Source organism: Salmo trutta, chromosome 15 (assembly GCF_901001165.1).
Source record: "Salmo trutta chromosome 15, fSalTru1.1, whole genome shotgun sequence".
Taxonomy (NCBI): Eukaryota; Metazoa; Chordata; class Actinopteri; order Salmoniformes; family Salmonidae; genus Salmo; species Salmo trutta.
The window spans coordinates 20,357,445-20,381,815 of NC_042971.1; the positions used below are offsets into that span (position 1 = coordinate 20,357,445).

The 24,371-nt window shown below is 42.8% G+C and overlaps 1 pseudogene; it reads left to right on the top strand.

The window, feature by feature from the left end:
• The first annotated feature begins 1,666 nt into the window (after positions 1–1,666).
• Positions 1,667–14,415, top strand: LOC115148599 (transmembrane protein 248-like; annotated as a pseudogene).
• The last annotated feature ends 9,956 nt before the right edge of the window (positions 14,416–24,371 follow it).

Here is a 24,371-nt window from a genome sequence, read left to right on the forward strand (position 1 = left end):
CTGAGCCATGACCAGCATTTCAAAGCACTTCATGGCTACAGACGTGAGTGCTACGGGTCAGTCGTCATTTAGGCAGGTTACCTTAGTGTTCTTGGGCACAGGCACTATGGTGGTCTGCTTAAAACATGTTGGTTTTACGGACTCGGACAGGGAGAGGTTGAAAATGTCAGTGAAGACACTTGCTAGTTGGTCAGCGCATGCTCGCAGTAGACGTCCTGGTAATCCGTCTGGCCCTGCGGCCTTGTGAATGTTGACCTGTCTAAAGGTCTTACTCACATCGGCTGCAGAGAGCGTGATCACACAGTCTTCCGGTACAGCTGGTGCTCTTATGCATGTTTCAGTGTTTTTTGCCTCGACGCGAGCATAGAAGTAGTTTAGCTCGTCTGGTAGGCGCGTGTCACTGGGCATCTCTCGGCTGTGCTTCCCTTTGTAGTCTGTAATGGTTTGCAGGCACTTCCACATCCGACGAGTGTCAGAGCCGGTGTAGTATGACTCGATCTTAGTCCTGTATTGAAGCTTTGCCTGTTTGATGGTTCGTCAGACGGCATAGTGGGATTTCTTATAAGCTTCCGGGTTAGAGTCCAGCTCCTTGAAAGCGGCAGCTCTGGCCTTTAGCTCATGCTGCCTGTAATCCATGGCTTCAGGTTGGGGTATGTACGTACAGTCACTGTGGGGACGACGTCATCGATGCACTTATTGATGAAGCCAATGACAGATGTGAGGTACTCCTCAATGCCATTGGAGGAATCCCGGAACATATTCCAGTCTGTGCTAGCATCTGCTTCATCTAACTACTTTTTTATTGATGTAGTCACTGGTGCTTCCTGCTTTGATTTTTGCTTGTAAGCAGGAATCCGGAGGATGGAATTATGGTCAGATTTGCCAAATGTAGGGCGAGGGAGAGCTTTGTATGCGTCTCTCTGTCTGGAGTATAGGTGGTCCAGAGTTCTTTTCCCTCTGGTTGCACATTTAATATGATGATAGAAATTTGGTAAAACTGATTTAAGTTTGCCTCCATTAAAGTCCCCGGCTTCTAGGAGTGCCGCCTCTGTGTGAGCGTTTTCTTGTTTGCTTATGGCTTAATACAGCTCATTCAATGCTATCTTAGTGCCAGCCTCTGACTGTGGTGGTATGTAAACAGCTACAAAGAATACAGATTAAACTCTCTCGGTTGGTAGTGTGGTCTACAGCTTATCATGAGAAACTTTACCTCAGGCGAGCAATAGCTTGAGACTTCCTTAGATATCGTGCACCAGCTGTTGTTTACAAAAATACAAAGACCGCTGTCCCTTGCCTTACCAGACACCGCTGTTCTATCCTGCTGGTAGATTGTAAACCAGCCAGCTGTATGTTGATGTTGTTGATGTTGTCGTCGTTCAGCCACGACTCCGTGAAGCATAAGATGTTACAGTTTTTAATGTCCCGTTGGTAGTTTAATCTTAAGTGTAACTCGTCGATTCTATTGTCCCAAGATTTTACATTTGCTAGCAGAAATGAGGGAAGTGGGGGTTTATTCGATGGCCTTCGACTTCTCAGTAGGCAGCCCGCTCTCCGGCTTCTCTTTCTCCACCTACTCTTCATGCAGATCACGGGGCTCAGGGCCTGTTCCCGAGGGAGCCGTATATCCTCCGCCTCGTGCTCGTCAGAGTCGTGAAAGAAGAAAAAGGATTCTGCTAGTCCATGGTGAGTAATCACAGTCCTGATGTCTAGAAGTTATTTTCGGTCATAAGAGACAGTAGTGGCAACATTATGTACAAAATGAGTAAAAAAATAAGTTACAAACAACGCAGATAAACGAACAAAAAACACAATCGGTTGGAGGCACGTAAAATGTCTGCCTTCTGCTCCAGCGCCATTTTAACATTTACCCGTCATTTGTCAGTACAATTTTGACGGCCAACTAGATGAAAAAGTTTAGGGTTTATCTGATGTTCCTTGCTCTGGCTAGCATTAGTATTGTCTCTTGTTGTTTGATCAATAGGACTTATTCTGCCCTTGAATTGCGTTCCCATGCAAAACTAGACAGATAGCTAACAACTAAGTCTTCAATAAAACTCCCAATGCGTGACTTTTCTTGAATGAATATATTGAAAACGTTTATGTTGTGAAACTGCAAAATACAGAAAAGAATATACTTTAGTTGTCACGAATTATGTCGTGGTGTTGCAGAGAGGACGACCAAAATGCAGCAGAGTTGTGGATACTCATTCATTTAATGGGAAAAAACGAAAAGCATCCACAGGAAAAACAAAACATTAAATGATACTCACGACTCACAACAGTGTAGCAGGCTCAATAACGCAGTGCTCACAAACAATCTCCCACCAAAGACAAACACAAACACACCCTACTATATGGGACTCTCAATCAAAGGCAAATAGACAACACCTGCCTTCAATTGAGAGTCCCAACCCCAATTAACCAAACATAGACATACAACCAGCTAGATCAACATAGAAATACATAAACAAGGAACAGTGCCCAAAAAAACCCGGAATACATAAATCAAATCCCCTACAACAAACACACCACCCCGAACCACATAAACCAAATACCCTCTGCCACGTTCTGACCAAACTACAACAACAATTAACCCTTATACTGGCCATGACGTGACAGTACCCCCCCCCCCTAAAGGTGCTAACCCCGGAAGCACCTCAAGAAAAACAAAAACCCCAAACAACAACAAAAAATCCCCCTAAACTAAAGGGAGGGAAGGGAGGGTGGCTGCCGTCAACGACGGCACTGTGCTACACCCCCCCCTCCCCAACCCACCTATATCTGGAGGTGGCTCTGGTTCTGGCAGTTCCGGGCAGACGGGCCACCTCGGCAGCTCCGGGCAGACGGGCCACTCGGGCTGAGCCGGAGGACAGTCGGGCCACTCTGGCAGACCCGGAGGACAGTCGGCCACTCTGGCAGACCCGGAGGACAGTCGGGCCACTCTGGCAGACCCGGAGAACAGTCGGGCCCCTCTGGCAGACCCGGAGGGCAGTCGGGCCACTCTGGCAGACCCGGGGGGCAGTCGGGCCACTCTGGCAGACCCGGAGGGCAGTCGGGCCACTCTGGCAGACACGGAGGGCAGTCGGGCCACTCTGGCAGACCCGGAGGGCAGTCGGGCCACTCTGGCAGACCCGGAGGGCAGTCGGGCCACTCTGGCAGACCCGGAGGGCAGTCGGGCCACTCTGGCAGACCCGGAGGGCAGTCGGGCCACTCTGGCAGCTCCGGGCAGTCTGGCCACTCTGGCAGCTCCGGGCAGTCTGGCCACTCTGGCAGCTCCGGGCAGTCGGGCCACTCTGGCAGTTACGGGCAGTCGGGCCACTCTGTCATCTCCGGGCAGTCTGGCCACTCTGGCATCTCCGGGTAGTCTGGCCACTCTGGCATCTCCGGGCAGTCTGGCCACTCTGGCAGCTCCTGACTAGTGGGCGGCTCTGGCGACTCCTGACTGACAGGCAGCTCTGGCGACTCCTGACTGACGGGCAGCTCTGGCTACTCCTGACTGACGGGCAGCTCTGGCGACTCCTGACTGACGGGCAGCTCTGGCGACTCTTGACTGACGGGCAGCTCTGGCGACTCTTGACTGATGGGCAGCTCTGGCGACTCTTGACTGACGGGCAGCTCTGGCGACTCTTGACTGGCGAGCAGCTCTGGCGACTCTTGACTGGCGAGCAGCTCTGGCGACTCTTGACTGGTGGGGCTGAACTGACGCACTAGAAGCCTTGTGCGTGGGGCTGGTACTGGACGTGCCAGCCCGGAGGTACTCGCTTCCGAGAAAGCACGAGAGGCAGGAACCGGAAAGACTGGGCCATGGAGGCGCGCAGGTGGCCGTGATCGCACCGCCTGCACAGCCCGTCCTGGCTTGATGAGACTAGTAGCCCTGCACGAGTGGGGTGCTGGTGCAGGGCGGACTGGGCTGTGCGTGCGTATAGGCGAGATATTGCGCACCTCAGCGATACCCGGCGCTCTCCACCTCCTACGCTCCTCCATGTACTCACGGGTAGCTGGCTTATGGTTCTTCCTAGACCTAGCCAAACTACCCGTGTGCTCCCCCCCCCCACGAATTATGTCGTGGTGTTGCAGAGAGGAGGACCAAAATGCAGCAGAGTTGTGGATACTCATTCTTTTAATGGGAAAAAACGAAAAGCATCCACAGGAAAAACAAAACAATAAATGATACTCACGACTCACAACAGTGTAGCAGGCTCAATAACGCAGTGCTCACAAACAATCTCCCACCAAAGACAAACACAAACACACCCTACTATATGGGACTCTCAATCAAAGGCAAATAGACAACACCTGCCTTCAATTGAGAGTCCCAACCCCAATTAACCAAACATAGACATACAACCAGCTAGATCAACATAGAAATACATAAACAAGGAACAGTGCCCAAAAAACCCCAGAATAAATAAATCAAATCCCCTACAACAAACACACCACCCCGAACCACATAAACCAAATACCCTCTGCCACGTCCTGACCAAACTACAATGACAATTAACCCTTATACTGGCCAGGACGTGACATTAGTATTCAATTCACATCGACATACTGTAGCTGTACATTATACATTTCAAGTTGAAGTTGCATAAATACAAAGCACATGCCAAGGTACCATGTATCTGGCATGATGCCACACCATATAGCTAATTGTTACTCATTTGGTAATTGGCTAACTCCTCTAATTACTGTAATAATGTGCAACCACCTCTGTACAATAACAAAGCATATTACACTAGTAACAGTAACAAAAATTCAGTATTGTATGTTTTACAATTTGTTTACATGACGCACGAGCAAAGTAATACAGCTGACGAATGTCACGACTTCCGCCGAAGTCGGGTCCTCTCCTTGTTCGGGCGGCGCCGGTCTTCTAGCCATCATCGATCCACTTTTCATTTTCCATGTGTTTTGTCTTTGTCACGGTTGTCGTAGGGTAAAGTGGACCAAGACACAGCGAGGAAATGTGCACTCATTATCTTTTATTAAATGGACAAGAAGGTGAACCAAAACAACACTTACACAAAAAAACACAATGACAAATAACAGGCCGGTAAGGCACAGAGCTATAAACAGCACAATCTCCCACAAATACTAAAACAAACACATACCTATTTATAGAACCCTCAATCAGAGGCAACGAGAAAACACCTGCCTCCAATTGAGGGTTCAACCCCCAATAAACTAAACATAGAAATACAAAGAACTAGACTAAACATAGAAATACATTAACATAGAACAGTGCCCAAAACCCCGGAATAATAAATCAAACACACCACTAAACACACAACCACCCCGAACCACATAAAACAAATACCCCCTGCCACGTCCTGACCAAACTACAATAACAAATAACCCCTATTACTGGTCAGGACGTGACAGTACCCCCCCCAAAGGTGCAGACCCCGGATGCACCTCACACAAATAAACAAAATAACCCCAAAACAAAAATAAATCCCCTAAACTAAAGGGAGGGAAGGGAGGGTGGCTGCCGTCAACGACGGGTCCTGTGCTACACCCCCCCCCCCCTCCCCAACCAACCTATACTGGAGGTGGCTCAGGCTGAGGTCTACTTCCCCCACCCAACCTGTCCACCCCTGCTGAATGCTCAGGGCTGTAGAGTGTCTCTGGGAGCTCCGGACTGTAAGCCGACTCTGGAAGCTCCGGACTGTAGGCAGACTCACTCGGTTCCGGACTGTAGGCAGACTCACTCGGTTCCGGACTGCAGGCAGACTCACTCGGCTCCGGACTGCAGGCAGACTCACTCGGCTCCGGACTGCAGGCAGACTCACTCGGCTCCGGACTGCAGGCAGACTCACTCGACTCCGGACTGCAGGCAGACTCACTCGGCTCCGGACTGCAGGCAGACTCACTCGGCTCCGGACTGCAGGCAGACTCACTCGGCTCCGGACTGCAGGCAGACTCACTCGGCTCCGGACTGCAGGCAAACTCACTCGGTTCCGGACTGCAGGCAGACTCACTCAGTTCCGGACTGCAGGCAGACTCACCTGGTTCCGGACTGTAGGCAGACTCACTCGGTTCCGGACAGTGGGCCGTCTCTCTTGGTTCCGGACAGTGGGCCGTCTCTCTTGGTTCCGGACAGTGGGCCATCTCTCTTGGTTCTGGACAGTGGGCCGTCTCTCTTGGTTCCAGACACTCTGGACGAGGCACTGTTGCCGGATACCGTGGAGACGGTAAAATAGTACAAATAAAGAAAAACCCTGGAATGAGTAGGTGTGTCAACTTTTGACTGGTACTGTATAATTACATCAATTTCTCAAAGTGCTGGTAATGCATTCAGATTTGTAGCACCTGAAGCATGCACAGAACCATGTTAAAACGTGCACAAGCTCGGCAAGTATGCATGAGTCTCCTTCATGTATTTTTGTCTTGTTGGCATACTTCAGGTGATAAAAATCTCAACGCACTACCAGCGCTTTGGAAAGTTGATGTAATTATACTTTCCTGTGGATATACTGTCTCCCATTCCTACCACGAAAAGGACCAACCACACAGGCAACATGCAAACTCCGTTAAAATATACTTTTATTTAACATTCTGGCTTGTAGAGGTCGTGAGAGAAAACGTACCTGTTTCAAACGCTAATTTCTGCCCGACATAGAATATTATGCAATTCAACAAAGGGGTTTCCAGGCAAGCTACTTCCTATCCCATTCAGTACTAGCTAGCTAATTCCTAGCCCATTCAGTACATTCTTGGGCTAATTACATCTTAGCTGCTTAGCTCGTTATTTTACTTGCATAGGGAACTAGCTAGCTATGTAAACCAGCTCAACTAGAATTGTACCAAGGTAGATTGGTGTGCCACTCATGCCTTTAGGCCAGGCAACCCTGTTCCTGGAGTGCTGCAGGTACTGCAGAATTTTGTCACAACTAGGCACTACACTAGATCAACTGAGCTAATTTATCAGTTAATTGATTGACTAAATTCAACACACCTGATATTCCAGGTTGGTTAAATCAAAAACATGAAGTGCCTGCAGCACTCCAGGACCAGGGTTGCCTACCCCTGCTTAGGCTATATTCTGTCAAATTGGATCCGAAGACCTTGCCAACAAGTTGCCCGAAGATACCGACACTACCGTTACGCTTGTTTGAACTGGGGTCGGAACATAATCATGGTTAAATTAAGACACTGTGGAGCCTGGGTGACATATGGGTCGGAAAACGTACAAGAATACTGTACTTTAAATTTGAACTTTAACCACACCGCACCATCAAGAATATTGAAATACTGCTAGTTTTCCCAGAACTGACCTTTTCGTCCTAGTTAGCAGTAGCTAGTTAGCAGTAGCCACTGCAGCCATTTTGAAATGGCAGTGTCAGCTAATCGGCTCCTTTGTTCAACGCAACGTGCCATTCCATAATGGCTGCTGTGGCTAATACTAGCTAGCATGAGGGGGAAAGGGCAGTTTTCCGGGAAAACTAGAAGTAGTTAAATTTTCTCATTGGAGCAGTGTGGATAAAGGTAACATTTGTGCAGTGGCATATCCCATCCCTGCAATGAGGTACTTTTTACGACCCATATCTCGCGCCAGCTCCACAGTGTCTTAATGTTTACCATGATTGCTTTCTGACCCCAGCACAGCTCAGTGTAAACAAGAGTAATGGTAGGGGCGGAATCTTCTGGCAAGTCAACAAGCAGTCTGTGATGAGGGTAAAAAAGATCCTAATAAACAACAACAATGTTTCAACAGCAGTATCCCTTGTCTTTCAGGTCTTATGCAAGGTTGCATGGCACCCCATTTAGTGTAAGCTTGACTTTCAGGCAACTATTTTCCCTGTATGCAAAGAAGGGGGAAGCAGCATAGTAGTTTCTCTTTGTCAACATGCATAGTGGTTTGATTTACTCACTCACTTTACTATGGGGTTATATCAGATGTGTGTTCATGTATTTGATTAATAAGGTTACCTCATTACCTCACGCCGTTTAACTAGTTTGCTTGCTGACACGGATGGCCAAGCTCTAATACTGTTTCTTCCCTCTTTGCAGCAATATGTTTCTTGAGCCGTGAAAACCACTTCCGTATCTCGAGTTCATTATTTTCCACAGAAGGCCACACAGCAAAGGCAATTTAAGTGTGTGTCCATTGTTTGCTGTCTTTGTGACACTTTTCATCAAGCTTGACCATTTAAGACCTGGCATTGTGTGAGGATGAGGCTCAGTGAAATCAAATTAAGCATGCATGGCTTGTCTGTGTGCAGGTGTACTTGTTGAATCCTCTGGAGAACCTGAGGAGCTACGTTAATAACCGTCTACCGCTGGTCATCTTTACGGTCAGCATCAGCACCGTGGCCATAGCCTTCCTCACCATCGGCTACTTCTTTAAGATCAAGGAGATCAAATCCCCAGAGATGACTGAGGTAGGAGGGACACTCACCTCCCACTGGTACATCAATGCTGCCGTTTATTACAGGAACAAAGACAAAACCCATGGAGTCAGAGGATTTCTGAAGCTGAACTATACCTGGCTGTCATACGTCAAAGTTATTGGCTCATTTAGCCAAGCTCATTTAATGAATTGTGACGTGATCATCACAATTAACTTAACCACACTATTGGTGATGATTAATTTCAAAAGAATCAACAGCCATAAGCTTTGCTATTCAAGACCAGAGCTACAGATGGATAGATGTATGACTCTGTCCCCTCCCATTCTTTTCCAGGATTGGAACACCTTCCTGCTGCGCTTCAACGAGATCGACTTCTACGTGTTGGAGAAGGAGACGCTCAAGCACAGCCTGAATGAGTCAACCACACCGGAGAGCATGGTGACCAGCAGCCAGGCACGCTCCAGCACCCAGGCCCGCTGCTGTTGGAGGATCCGGACCCCATCAACATCTCTGTGCCCATCACCCTCATCCTGGACCCACTGAGGCCCTTCGGGGGCTACTCGCGCAACATCACCCACCTCTACGCCACCGTGCTGGGGGCAGGTTGGCCTGGCCGGTGAGTCCACTTGCTTCTTCAGTCCCTACTTCCTCCACATGGTACAGTGGCTGTGCCCGATTATCCATACTACATACTTAAGCAGCATACTATGTACTCATCGTCACATACTATTTAGCACGTACCGTTTAGTAAGAACTATGCCACAGCCACAATGCACTATGCCACAGCCACAACGCAGTAGCGGCTCCTGATTGGCTGAGTAGGTGGGGAAGTTTAGTACACACAAACTTGTCAAATCAATAGGCTATTGCACAAAAGAAAGTGGACAGTAGGGTGCATCGCAAATTCAGAACCACTGGAGAGAAACATAATAAACTAAAGCACTGATCACTGGGAACGAGATCAGAATGACTGTAGTACGTAGAGAGAAATATATTAAAATGATATATATATATATATATTATATTTAGTATCATTTTAATATATTTATTTAGAAATATATTAAAATGATATATATATATATATATATATATATATATATATATTATATTATATTTAGTATCATTTTAATATATTTCTCTCTACGTACTACAGTCATTCTGATCTCGTTCCCAGTGATCAGTGCTTTAGTTTATTATGTTTCTCTCCAGTGGTTCTGAATTTGCTCATTGTAAGCCGGCTACTTGTTCCACTTCATAAATCAACTAGGCTTCTTTTCATTTCAAAGTTTCAATTTGCTGGCCATAAAAATCTGTATAGCCTTCTCCCGTTAGAATGAACGATATGCGTCTTCTAGTGATCTATTGATAGGACAGGCGCCTGTCAGTCACAAAGTGAGTGATGACAGAAAAACTGCTGGTTTGTCAGTCTGCTGTCTATCAGTCAAATTATTTTTTATGGAGGAGGGAGAGCATGATACTTATTCATCGTCTCCTGTGAGTGAATTTACACATCCCATGTAATGTACAGTGTATTCGGAAAGTATACCCCACGTATTGTGTGTAGATTTATGAGGAAACAAATGTATTTAATCTATTCTAGAATAAGGCTGTAACGTAACAAAGTGGAAAAAGTCAATGGATCTGAGTACTATCCGAATGCAAGTGGTAACGAGAGTTGAAATCCACTTAATTATTGCTTTGGGTCACATTCCCATTTTTCTTTTGCGTGTTTTATTGGCCTATACAGCCTTCGAGTCGGGGCGCATAGGCTATTTTCTGTGCTTTGAATGTTGTGACTAGTTTTTATAAAGGGTGTCGAACTGACTGAATCAAGCATTTAAAAAAAACATTTTCTTGCAATTGTATGTTGTTTTTCAACAGGGAATCCATATTTACCTGACAGAACAACCATTTCTTTTCTTAGATTTTTTTTTCCACAAACTAAATTGAAAGTGTAGACTAGATTTAGTTTTTTGCCACAATAAATTCAAATTGAGAGTACACTAGACACATTGGTACACTAATCTACTGCCTTCTCTCAAAATCCCACCCACAGTGATTGACTGGCAGGTCTGAAACCCTACCAACTCTGACTCAAACATCCTCTATTTGGTTGGCTACTCCATGTATTTACGGAAAACACTGGAATATCATTTGCCCTACGGTCCAAGGCAACATTTGTATTAAATTGAGCTTTATCAAACTCAATACTAAGCATTGGCGTGAAACGTCATGGTCCAGAGTTTTTACATGACCAAGTAACCTGACCATAACAAAATAGAATGGAACAGGGCCCGGTATTAAATGTTGCCTTCCAGGCAGCCGCCCCACTGCATCCCAGAGACGTACACCAACGCCACGTCCTTGTGCAAGATCTTCGACTCGGACACCAAGTACACACAGGACTAAAACCAGTTCAGATGCAGCCTGTATATGTGGGTGACCTGGCTGAGGGTTTTAAAAAAATAATTAAATGGAGCCTTAAACTTAGAGGTATTTGTGTTTATACAGTGGAAAACAACTATGAACGTGATGATCAAAATGAGTCCTTCAAGAAGAAAAGTACTGTTTTTTGGTACATGGCTTGGATATAGGCTCTAGTTTCGTTTTATTATGACTAAATTACTTCATATTAGGGATTGGCATGAGTAATGGAGTACTCAAGCTTTAACCAGAGCGACAAATCATTTTAATACTGTAAACCTTTTGGGTGGAATGTGCTTTGTGGCTGCCCCAACAGGCAAGTTCATTTTTCTCTTGAAGTCTACATTAATTTGCTTTGACTCTGGTGTTCCATTTCTACATATGCATTTGAGGGGTAAAACAAAAAAGAAACTAAACCAAGCATCACACTCAGTGTTGCCAACTCCTCAGTAAGGAAAGTAGCTATTGGCTGTCCTAGAAGTCGCTAAATGATGTCATCACATAATTTGCATAATTTGCCATGTGCATGTAATTGTGATGGACGCTGTAGGAGAGAGGAATAACGTCGTGGGAGAGACAAAAAGTGAGTAAAAAACGCCCTAAATATGTTTAGAACTATAAATGAACTTTTTTCTGTCGATTCTTGATATTTTTAATGTCACAATTCCAACCCTCCTCTTTATCCGGGCTTGGGACCGGCAAAAGTGACCCAAAAGAGACACTCTGGCGGAGTTATTTAATTTTTTTGCTTTTTGTTTTTTAGTTTAGTTTTCTTAATTTGGTTTGGTTTTTAACCTTATGGTCCACAAGTCACAGTAAAACATGAAACAATTTTTTTTGTATACAATCTACATTAACAATCTAAATGGACCAAAAAGAGACAATAGAAAAAACTGTCAATGGCAATGTGAGACAATTATGGTAACTAGTCTGGACTTGGCCTGGCTGTGATTTATTTAGAATTCAAGGCACACTTAACCAGCATGGCTACCACAGCATTCAGCAGTGATACACCATCCCATCTGGTTTGTGCTTAGTCCCACTATCATTTGTTTTTCAACAGGACAATGACCTAACACACCTGCAGGTTGTGTGTGCTATTTGATTAAGGAGGAGAGTGATGGAGTACTGCATCAGATGACCTGGCCTCCACAATCACCTGACCTCAACCCAATTGAGATGGTTTGGGATGAGTTTGACCGCAGAGTGCAGGAAAAGCAGCCAACAAGTGCTCTGCATATGTGGGAACTCCTTCAAGACTGTTGGAAAAACATTCCAGGTGAAGCTGGTTGAGAGAATGCCAAGAGTGTGCGAAGCTGTCATCAAGGCAAAGGGTGGCTACTTTGAAGAATCTAAAATCTAAAATATTTTTTCATTTCATTAACACTTTTTTGGTTACTACATAATTCCGTATGTGTTATTTCATAGTTTTGATGTCTTCACTATTATTCTATGTAGAAAATAGTCAAAATAAAGAAAAACCCTTGAATGAGTATGTGTCCAAACTTTTGACTCGCCGTTCGAGTACTTCATATATCCTGAATGAGTGATTTATCTTCCTTGTGTTTTCTCTCCAATTAAATGTTATAATGCATTCAGAATGGCATCTGTAAATCTAAATCCCCAAGTGCACATTAGCTAATATGGTTCTAATGACTAAATAATGTGCTTTCGCAATATTACACTATTTGCAATTCAATTACATTTTACTTTAACCAGATTTGTCCTAGGGGAGTACTATGATAATTCAGTTACTAACCAGTTTTTCTAAAACATTCTTTATATTTGAAATTACGATGAATGGGGGGGTTCGGTTGGCTTTTTTGATAGATGAAATGGCCAGTTTCCAAGTACACTATTTTCGTCCTTCATGAGAAAGTGTTTACCTGACGCTAAGGATATGTCTCTCTTTGCAGGACGACCACTCGCTCATCAATCTGCACCTAATGCACACCAGCTACTTTCTATTTGTGATGGTCATCACCATGTTCTGTTATGCAGTCATCAAGGGCCGGCCAGGGAAAGTACGGACAACCACCAATCACGACTGCTGCCCTGAAAAGGTCGTTGTAGGGTGAAGTTGGCCTTAGACTGATCTTAGGTCAGTTTAGGATTTTGCTCACTAATGGTTAAAGTTTGGGGAAGGGGTAGCTAATCCTAGATCTGTATCTCGGCGAAACTTCATGCCAGACCAAAAAAGTACAACACAATGCAATATATAGCAAAACACAGCTAGTCACCTTTATCGCATTACAGCCATTGTGAAAAGATCTAGCTCAGACAAATCTCTCGGGTAACACTGGCTAGCCTTGTTTTGTTCACCGACTGATAACACTGAGATTTCCAGGTGTCAGATGATCGTATCCATGACAGAGCATTCCTGTAATGCCTGCACACTATGAAAATCTGGTTGTTCCTGTTTTTACAGTTGACTCGGCTCAGTAAGGAATTTCCACAACACTTTGTTATTCAGGATAAAATCCCTGGGGATCTTATTTGCACGCTGTGACAGACTAGTAGGTTAGAGGGATGATTCTGCAGTGACATTCATTTTATTTTTCTCTCATCAGGTGGCCGTGTCAGAGGGGTAAGAAGAACTCTAGGATCTCCACCATAACGGAACTATAGCTGAGGAGAAGGTAGAAGAAATAATGTCCAGTTGCCTACTGAACCCTGAAAAAAATACAGGGGTGCAAAACTCTGAATGCATTTCTCTGCAATGTTGGGTCACTCCAACCAAAGACATATAAGTGCCTGTATCTACTGTGTAAATATTTGTAGGAACTCTTGAATTCAGTACAGAAACAGTTTGCCTGAAACCCCATTGGTGACAAATGCGATATCAGCAAAGCAAGTCCTGACGTGAAACTGTCACCTGTCTTTGTCCCATTTACTTCCCACGCATAATCGACAGGGGAAATAGAAGTTTGTGTGAAACTCCATGTGTTGCGTATGGTGAAAAGCCTTTGGTTACCTCGACATTGGGCCGTCGTCACACTGAAATATGATTTCTCTTCCCTCTGTGTTCATCATTCACTTGTGTGTTCTTGAGTGGTTTATTCTTGCTTGCATTCTGATAGTCTTGCAAAGGTAGTCTTGCTCTGGCACCAATTTTCTGGCACCAATTTTGTGTGTGTGTGGAAAGAAATAAAAGCAGGCTTACTCGCCTCAGGAGTGTTGGAGGCCACAAGCTTTATATAGCACCTGGAAGTTACTTTTTAACTGACAAGAGGCCTGGCTATGTCAAGTGGACTTCTGGAAAATTGGTTGCCACAATATGGTGCAAATGTCAAACTCCATCTTCTTCCTTTTTACAACCAACTTTTTGTTTTACTCCAACTTTCTTCCATTAAGATGAGCTTGTTACTTCAAATTAAGCTTGTGTGATGCTGCTGACTTCAAAGCATGTCATACATAGCAGAAAGAATTCCCTTTTTCCTTGAATTGTGTATGCTGACGACAGGTATACATGTTCATAGTTGGTTGTGCTCTATTTGAAGCACTCTCAGTTATTTATGTTTTAATGTGTGTTCTAGAGATGGAAATATGTGTCTGTGTAATAGTAGAAGGATTTACAGTATCTGACATGTGCTTCACTGGCAATGATTAATCAATTTTTGATTTACCTCTTTTACAATTGTATTTTGTTTCGTTATTGATACACTTACGGAATGTACTTTTAAAAGCAACGCCATTTACAACCGCGATGCGGCATTACAACTATGATAATCAAATGTAAAAGAAATTCCAATCATTTTGAAATGTGATGTACCTTTTTTATTATTTGTTTTGTCAGCCTTTAGGGTAAACTTTCCAGTTTGAGGGGCAGAACAGTATTCTCATAGTTTTATGTTGCAATAAGTTCCATTTTGAAATTCCTTATTTTTCATGTCAATTAATTTATCAAAAGCAAGTCAGTACTAGCTTCTTGCGTTGTTTCATTTGCATGTGATTGATTTGATCCCTTTTATCATTTTGAAATGGGTTTAAAGGTGGCCCCCTAGTGGCACAGTGACCTAAGAGATCCTGGTTCGAGACCAGACACTGTCGCAGCCGGCTGTGACCGGGAGAGTTTGCCCAGAGTCGTCCGAGTTAGGGGAGGGTTTGGCCACCAGGGATGTCCTTATCCCATCGTGCTCTAGCGACTCCTGTGGCGGGCCGGGCGCATGCAAGCTGCCACGGTCGCCAGGTGTACGGTGTTAGCGCCGACACATTGGTGTGGCTTCCAGGTTTAAGGGGCATTGTGTCAAGAAGCGGTGCGGGTGAGTTGTGTTTCGAAGGATGCACGGCTCTCGACCTTCGCCTCTTGAATTGGGGAAACAACAAAAAAGATGGGTTTAAAGGATGCTGTCAAATAACCTTGGTTTACTTATAGTAATTAATGGAGTGGGGCATTCAATACATGCTTCCCCCTCCATAGCACTGCATAATCCCACTATCTTCTCTCTGTCTTGATAGTAAGTCTTCATGTTAAGGTTCAGAGTATGCAGCTGTAGGTATCCTTTTTGTCTAGTTCAGGTGTGTCAATCATACGGGTGGTTTAAATTTTTTATTTATTTATACTCAAACTACCCATGAGCGGCATTGAAATCGTTAGCTTGAGTAAAAAAAAGAAGACACCAAATCAAAACTGTATAGAAATTATATTGGACCTAGATTTATGCTTCTCTTTAATCTGTCTAGCTAAATCACCAAAACAAAAGCTAGGCAGTCAGGGAGCATCGAACGATGGATAGAGGACTATTTCTTTTGTCTTTTTTGGACGCTGAGGAAATGTAACCAATTTTCAGTGCGGTCCTCCAGCCCCCAGTGATGGCCGAATACCACCCATGGGGCAAAATGATATTGACAGCCCTGGTCTAGTGCATTTACAGTCGGGGCTGAATATATTGCATTTTAACTACAATGTGTGTCACTTCATTACAGAGTAAGGACAGTGTCCTAGGGTGATATGAATTAAGAGAAAGATGAAAAGAGAGGCATTGAGTTTTAAGCCCAGCAACCATTAATTGAAATGCCTATAATTTCCTACCTATCATGTTGTGTCCTTTTCGTCCCTGTGAGAAATGCTTTCCCATTTGTAAGATTGCCTTAATATTACCTTGTTGTTTTTGTCCTACAAGTAGATGGATATACAGTGCATTCGGAAAGTAGTCAGACCCCTTGACGTTTTCCCCATTTTGTCACATTACAGCCTTATTCTACAATGGATTAAATAAAACATTTTCCTCATCAATCTGCACACAATACCCCATAATGACAAAGTGAAAACAGGTTTTTAGCAATGTTTGCAAAAAAAAGATACGTTATTTACCTAAGTATTCAGACAATTTGCTATGAGACTGTAGCTCAGTTGGTAGCGCATGGTGTTTGCAACGCCAGGGTTGTGGGTTCTATATGCTCTGGATAAGAGCGTCTGCTAAATGACTAAAATGTAAAATGTAATAAATTAAGCTCAGGTGCATCCTGTTTCCAATGATCATCCTTGATGTTTCTACAACTTGATTGGACTCCACCTGTGGTAAATTAAATAGATTGGACATGATTTGGAAAGGCACACATCTGTCCATATAAGGTCCCACAGTTGACAGTGCATGTCAGAGCAAAAACCAAGCCATGAGGTTGAAGGAATTGTCCATAGAGCTGTCGAGGCACAGATCTGGGGAAGGGTACCAAAAAAATGTCTGCAGCATTGAAGGTCCCCAAGAACACAGTGGCCTCCATCATTCTTAAATGGAAGAAGTTTGGAACCACCAAGACTCTTCCTAGAGCTGGCCACCTGGCCAAACTGATCAATCAGGGGAGAAGGGCCTTGGTCAGGGAGGTGACCAAGAACCCGATGCTCACTCTGACAGAGCTCTGGAGTTACTCTGTGGAGATGGGAGAACCTTCCAGAAGGCACCTAAAGTACTCTCAGACCATGAGAAACAAGATTCTCTGGTCTGATGAAAGCAAGATTGAACTCTTTGGCCTGAATGCCAAGCTTCACGTCCGGAGGAAACATGGCACTATCCCTATGGTGAAGCATGGTAGTGGCAGCATCATGCTGTGGGGATGTTTTTAGCAGCAGGGACTGGGAGACTGGTCAGGATGATGGAAAGATGAACAGAGCAAAGTACAGAGAGCTCCTTGATGAAAACCTGCTCCAGAGCGATCAGGACCTCAGACTAGGGCACAGGTTCACCTTCCAACAGGACAATGACCCTAAGCACACAGCCAAGACAACACAGAAGTGGCTTTGGGGCAAGTCTCTGAATGTCTTTGAGTGGCCTGGACTTGAACCCGATCGAACATCTCTGGAGAGACCTGAAAATAGCTGTGCAGTGACGCTCACCATCCAACCTGACAGCGCTTGAGAGGATCTGCAGAGAAGAATGGGAGAAACTCCCCAAATACAGGCGTGCCAAGCTTGTAGCATCATACCCAAGAAGACTCGGTTGTAATTGCTGCCAAAGGTGCTTCAACAAAGTTCTGAGTAAAGGCTCTGAATACTTATGTAAAGGTGATATTTCAGTTTTTATTTTTAATACATTTGCCAAAATGTCTAGGACACTGTTTTTTCTTTGTCATTTATGGGGTATTGTGTGTAAATTGATGAGGGGAATAAAGTATTTAATCCATTTTAGAATAAGGCTGTTATGTAACAAAATGTGGAAAAAGTCAAGGGGTCTGAATATTTTCCCAATGCACTGTATCTGTTTGTTTTGTTTTCAGTTCATGGCAAAGAGAACAATAGAGCACTCTTCATCATTTCTGTCCCATTATGGCGTCTGTGCACACAGGCACTGCCAGTGAGGCCATCTCCATTTTGAAGTAATCCATTTTCTCATTTTACTACTATGAGTTGGTAAATAATCTGGAAGGGTGCATACTGCCCCCTGGAGTTTGTTTGAATAAGTATAAATCCAAGGTTAGTGATTTACTGCCACCTGCAGTTATGGAATGTTTACTCATGAGTACAATTCATTGGACATTTCTAAACGGTATCCTTGGGATGTCCCAACTCTGTCACTTCATTAAAGTTCAAATGTAAAACAGTTAAGGTTAGGTAAGGATCCCAGATAGCACTAACTATTATAAATTGGCTGATCCCTCCTGATGATCTAGATGGAATTATGTGTTCCTTCCTTTACCCATAAGTAGTCCCATCCAGTTGGTGAAAGTCCTCAATGGCGCTGCCCATGCTAAAACAATTTTTTGGGCCATAGAGTCCTCTATCATTCTTTATGGTTCATAAAGAAAGTCTGTCTAGTATTATGGGAACAGCAGCAGGGCTGTGTGATGCATGGGCATCACTAAACTTCCAGGAATTTAAGAGCACAGCTCTCAAATCAGAATACCAGAATAGCACCCCATTTAAACAAGCAGCCCAATACTAATATTTTGCCCAATTATTGGCAAAGCGCTAATCTGATTGGTCAAAAAAACAACTATTAGTGAAAAAATATTAGAATTGGGCTGCCTGTGTAAATGCAATCTTAGTAAGTGAGAGAGTGGTTTTCATGTGGTCAATTGCCTTTGGATGACTGGCTATGTTCAAAGTACAGATTATAGAGTAGATATCATTTCACATTGGTATTACTGGTATTATATCTTAGTATAGTTGACCTCACGATCACCAACATTTGTATTATGGTGTAGGAGGTATGTTACATATGAATTTGACCTTATTCTCACATCACAGGATATCAGTTATGTTTTCTCACCCTGAACTTAAATGTTATGTGCCGCAATACTGTACATGGCAACCATTTCACCTTCTTTTTCATCAAATCTTAGAGTCGCACATAGAAGAAACAATCCAACCACTTCTGTGCCTTTTGCACTAACCAGCTGCACCATCCCTGTATGTTTAAATGTGATGAGGGTCAAAGGTAAAGATGACCAAAACTTTTCTCCTGTGGAACTGCTGTAAAAATAGAAAATACATCTGTTGAAAATATTCACGTTTCACATTTTCCCCCTCTGTCCCAACATGCATTCTTTATCTTCACCTCAGCATTCCTCCCAACAAGTAACTGAATATATGCCATATTAAACTGCAGCTCAACAAATGGGCAGGTAATAGGGTAAATAATGATTTTCAACCATTGAAACAAGTTGTCCTTTTGCTTAAGTCATTACATCTTTTCTCCTACATAATAAAAGCACCATTAGCTCCATTGGCATCCTGTCTTGGATGTGCTGTCTTTGGTGAAGCCTATTTTCCACCCTGACGAAGTTCTCATGTTTTTCATCTATCTGCCCTCACAATTTACTAATTTGATTGTTTCATTTTTCAGTGTAGGTGATCCATAGAAACTGAATACTGTGCGTTCCATTACAGTTTGCAACCTGCTTTTCTTTGAAGAAAGATTCATTTTGCAGCTTGAAATTGACAGAAGACAGTCAGCCTACTGGGACGTTGTTCAGATCATATTGATCTCTCCCTCTCATGTGGGTCAGTAATGGTGGATGGTTTTCTCCAACTCAAAACACTTGTGTCCAAAAATAACGGTCTGTCTCCCAGGAGAAGTAGGATGCCATTGCATTTCTTTCACTTGTCTTTTTGCATGATTGTAAATGTTAACAACCACTGTTCCATTTGTATGATGATTGACAATCCCTCTGTTTCTGTGTTTGTAAAATAGGCATATGCTTTTCTGAATAAATTCGAACATATTCATCAGTATCTTAACTATTGAATTCAATTGATACTTGCCGACTTTGGCATTCAACCATTCTTTCTATGACCCTGGTGAAGTCTTCTTTGGCACATCTGGGACTTATTCAAGAGGGTGCAACGCTATTGAACGTTCAGATATAAATGTATTGTGAAGGACAGACAACTCTAATGCAGGAAAGTGGATTATGTCAGCTCTATACACAATTTATATATGCAAAATTCATTAGGCCCTAATCTATGGATTGCATGTGACTGGGCAGCGGCGCAGCCATGGGTGGCACTTGGGAGCCAGCTCCAGCCAATTAGAATTACTTTTCCCCACAAAAGGGCTTTATTACAGACATAAATACTCTTCAGTTTCATCAGCTGTCCGGGTGGCTATTCTCAGTCGATCCTATTGGTGAAGAAGTCGGATATGGAGGTCCTGGGCTGGCGTGTTTACACATGTTCTGCGGTTGTGAGGCCGGTTGGACGTACTGCCAAATTCTCTAAAACAATGTTGGAGGTGGCTTATGGTAGAGAAATTAACATTCAATTCTCTGGCAACAGCTCTGGTGGACATTCCTGCAGTCAGCATGCCAATTGCATGCTCTCTCAAAACCTGAGACATCTGTGGCATTGTGTTGTGACAAAATTGCACATTTTAGAGTGGCCTTTTATTGTCCCCAGCATAACGTGCTCCGGTGTAATGATCATGATGTTTAATCATCTTCTTGATATGCCACACCTGATAATCCTGGATGGATTATCTTGGCAAAGTAGAAATACTCACTAACAGGGATGTGAACACATTTGTGCATAACAGTTTAGAGAAATAAGCTTTTTGTGTGTATGGAACATTTCTGGGATCTTTTATTTCAACACATCACATGTTGCGTTTATATTTGTATTCAGTATAGATGAACTTCATGATGATGAGTTCCTACCAATGGCCACCACCACTCCTCCAGTCACATCTGGAACTCCAAGACAGGCTGGCAGACAGCCTGCCAGATAGACACAAACACGCACACACACAGTCATAGCTGCGGGAAGTGGAGGTGCTGAGGGTGATGCAGCACCCCCTGAAAAATCGGAATAAAAATACAATATTAATAATAAATTGTAAAAACAATTATAGTAGTGCACTCTGCCTTTACTAGTCCTGTGTTAGCGGACCGATATAGCCATCAACATTTCTCAACAGCCCCCCCTCGAATCCCCCTCCTAAATAACACTATAGATTTGGCATCGGTCCTCAGGTCCTCAAAAGGTTCTACATCTGCAACATAGAGAGCATCCTGACTGGTTGCATCATTGCCTGGTATGGCAACTGCTCGGCCTCTGACTGCAAGGCACTACAGAGAGTAGTATGTACGGCCCAGTACATCACTGGGGCCAAGCTTCCTGCCATCCAGGACCTCTATACCAGGCGGTGTCAGAGGAAGGCCTTAAAAATTGTCAAAGACTCCAGCCACCGTAGTCATAGACTGTTCTCTCTGCTACCGCACGGCAAGCGGTACCGGAGCGCCAAGTCTAGGTCCTAGAGGTTTCTAAATGGTTTCTACACCCAGCCATAAGACTCCTGAACATCTAATCAAATGAATACCCAGACTATTTGACTACCCCTTTTACGCTGCTGCTACTCTCTGTTATTATCTATGCATAGTCACTTTAATAACTCTACCGACATGTACATATGAATTCAATTACCTTGACTAACCGGTGCCCCTGCACATTGACTCTGTACCGATAGCCCCTGTATATAGCCCCGCTATTGTTGTTTTACTACTGCTCTTTAATTATCTGTAACTTTTTTATTTAAAAAAAATGCTGTATTTTTCTTAAAACTGAATTGTTGGTTAAGGGCTTGTAAGTAAGCATTTCACTGTAAGGTCTACAACTGTTGTATTCAGTGCATGTGACATAACATTTGATTTGATTTTGATTTGAAATATGACATTGCTAAAGTAGGCAAATATTTAGTAGGAAAGAACTTTGCAATCATTATCATGTCATCAAATGGATGGCAATGTTGTCATTAGCTAACAAAGTTCGTCAACAATAGCTAGCAATCCTAATGGTAGCTAGCTAAAATCCAAGTTGGTCTCCCTTCGAACTTAGCTAGCTAGCTAATGTTATACCACAGATAGAACATTGAGCTATAAAATCTTTGACTTGAAATACAATATAACCAATCCGGTTTTCCTACACATTATTGTGTAAGACAAATCAGAAAGGCTAAATCTGATTATTATGTAACCGCTTTTTCGGATTGTAATGGGAATCCGGCTAAATTATGGAAAACTGTCAAATCCCTGACGGGTTTTCTACTTCCTCCTCTCTGCCACAACAAATGAATTCAGACACTGGCCTCATTACAGAAGAAAATGCCTTCATTGATGCATTTAATCACCATTTTATTAAATCGGTCTATCTCTTTGGAAGAACTAAGCCTATTCACAATGATATATGGCTGGCTGCTGATAGGGGAAACTTGCTGCATGATCAGAGAAATGATGGTCAAACCTTTTCTTTTTGGTTATTTACAGGAAAAGTCCTGGATGCTTTGCTAGCAATAGACAATAGCAAATCCACAGGGGCCAAGCAATTAGATCCTGGTCTGCTTAGTGCGCCCATCATTGTTGGCTCAATAACCCACATTTGTTATTTAACATTGTTATCAGGAAATATTCCAAAAGTATGGAAATCAGGTCTTGTGCTGCCAATCCATAAGGGCGGGGATAGTTGTGATCTTAATCATTACCGCCTCATTTCAAGGCTTCTTTGTCTAGCTAAGATTCATGAATCATTGGTAAATGTACAACTTTGCTCTTTTTTATTTGAGAAATGTATTTTGAATGTAAACCAATCAGGGTTTAGGCCTGGGCATAGCACTATTACAGCAACCACTTTAGTTGTTAATGATCTTGTCAATGCTTTAGAGACTAAAATGAAATGTGCTGCTTTGTTTGTTGACCTGTCAAAAGCTTTTGATACTGCAGTTCATGCTGTTTTATTGAATAAGTTCTCCTCGATAGGCGTGAGCTCTGATGGCTGTTCATGGTTTCATGATTATCTTAGTGACAGAACTCAGGCCATCGTGATTGAAATACATAAAGTTGTACCACAGCGGTCGATTTCGGGACCTGTTCCCCTCACTATTTATATAAACACCATTGGTCAATCTGTTAAAAATTGTAAACTTTATCTATATGCGGATGATACTATTATGTATGCTAAACTAATGTGTCAATACTACAGTCAGATTGTATAGCTATGCAGAAATCCCTTGCTGATTTCAAACTTGTGCAACATTTTACTGCAGTGGGCTAAATCAGGGTCACACTGTGTTTCTTGGTAGTCTTAAACAAATTTACTTTGAAACAAAGGTATGCACCTTACACCCATGGTTATGTGTATCATGTCAGATATAGAAATGTATTCAATTTTGAGTTTGCATCCCAATATTACACTTTATATACATCACAGAAGACTGAAATATAACAAAACCGTTTGACTGTATTTTCGGAATTTAAAAAGTAATAATGTTTATTAATTATGAAATTATGATAAATATTAACATTCCACCCATGAGGCCACTAGAGAGCGATTTTGTCATTTGACTGAAAGAAAGTTAATGTAAGCTACCTTCTTATTTATCATCACTCATCAATATTAGAATTATAATTCCTAAAACCAGGTCTCAAACATGGATTACACTTGAGGCCCATGCAATTCCCACAGAGTTGGGTATGGCTGCCTTTTCCTGTTACACTCCTTGCCTATGGAATAGCCTGCAGACTAAACTTAAACTTGAGACTCTTGTCCCCTTTGCCCATTTTAAATATTTATTGAAGGATTTTTATTTTTGTATTGCTTGTAACTGTTTCCAGTAATGTAAGTTCTTGAGCTGTTAGGGGAATAACCTATGTGTAAATGTAATCTGTTGCTGTATTTTTTTGTGTTATCTGTGATCATTTTGTTTGTCTTTAGTTTTTTAATCATTGTACCTAAACTGTATGTGTAAACATGTATACGCAGGGCCCAGCTGTAAAAGAGACCTTGGTCTCAGTCTGTGTTCCTTGTTGAAATAAAGGTATAATAATATGGGAAAAACTAAATACATGTTGTTTTTCAACTTTCGTAATAATGTTTCAGATGATCTACAAGTTCATTCATTAGATGGTTCTCCAATCGAACGTGTTCCCGCATAAAAATACTTAGGCATTTGGATTGATATGGATTTGACATTTAAAAAACATATAGATGAGCTGTTCTACAATGTAGAAAATAGTAAAAATAAAGAAAAACCCTTGAATGATTAGGTGTGTCCAAACTTTTGACAGGTACTATATATATATATATATATATATATATACACACACACAGAGCATTCATAAAGTATTCAGACCCATTTACTTTTTTCCCATATTTTGTTACGTTAGAGCCTTATTCTAAATTTGATTCAATAGTTTTTTTCCCTCAATGTGCACACAATGCCCCATAATGACAAAGCAAAAACAAGTTTAGATATTTTTTTTAATGTTTTAGCAATTAAAAACAGAAGTATCTTATTTACATAAGTATTCAGACTCTTTGCTATGAGACTCAAAATTGAGCTCTGGAACATCCTATTTCTACAACTTGATTGGAGTCCACCTGTGGTAAATTAAAATGATTGGACATGATTTGGAAAGGCACACACCTGTTTATATAAAGTCCCACAGTTGACAGTGCATGTCAGAGCAAAAACCAAGCCATGAGGTCGAAGGAATTCTCCGCAGAGCTCAGAGACAGGATTGTTTCGAGGCACAGATCTGGGGAAGGGTACTAAGACATTTCTGCAGCATTGAAGGTCCCAAGGATCACAGTAGCCTCCATCATTCTTAAATGGAAGAAGTTTGGAACCACCAAGATTCTTGCCACCCGGCAAAACTAAGAAATCG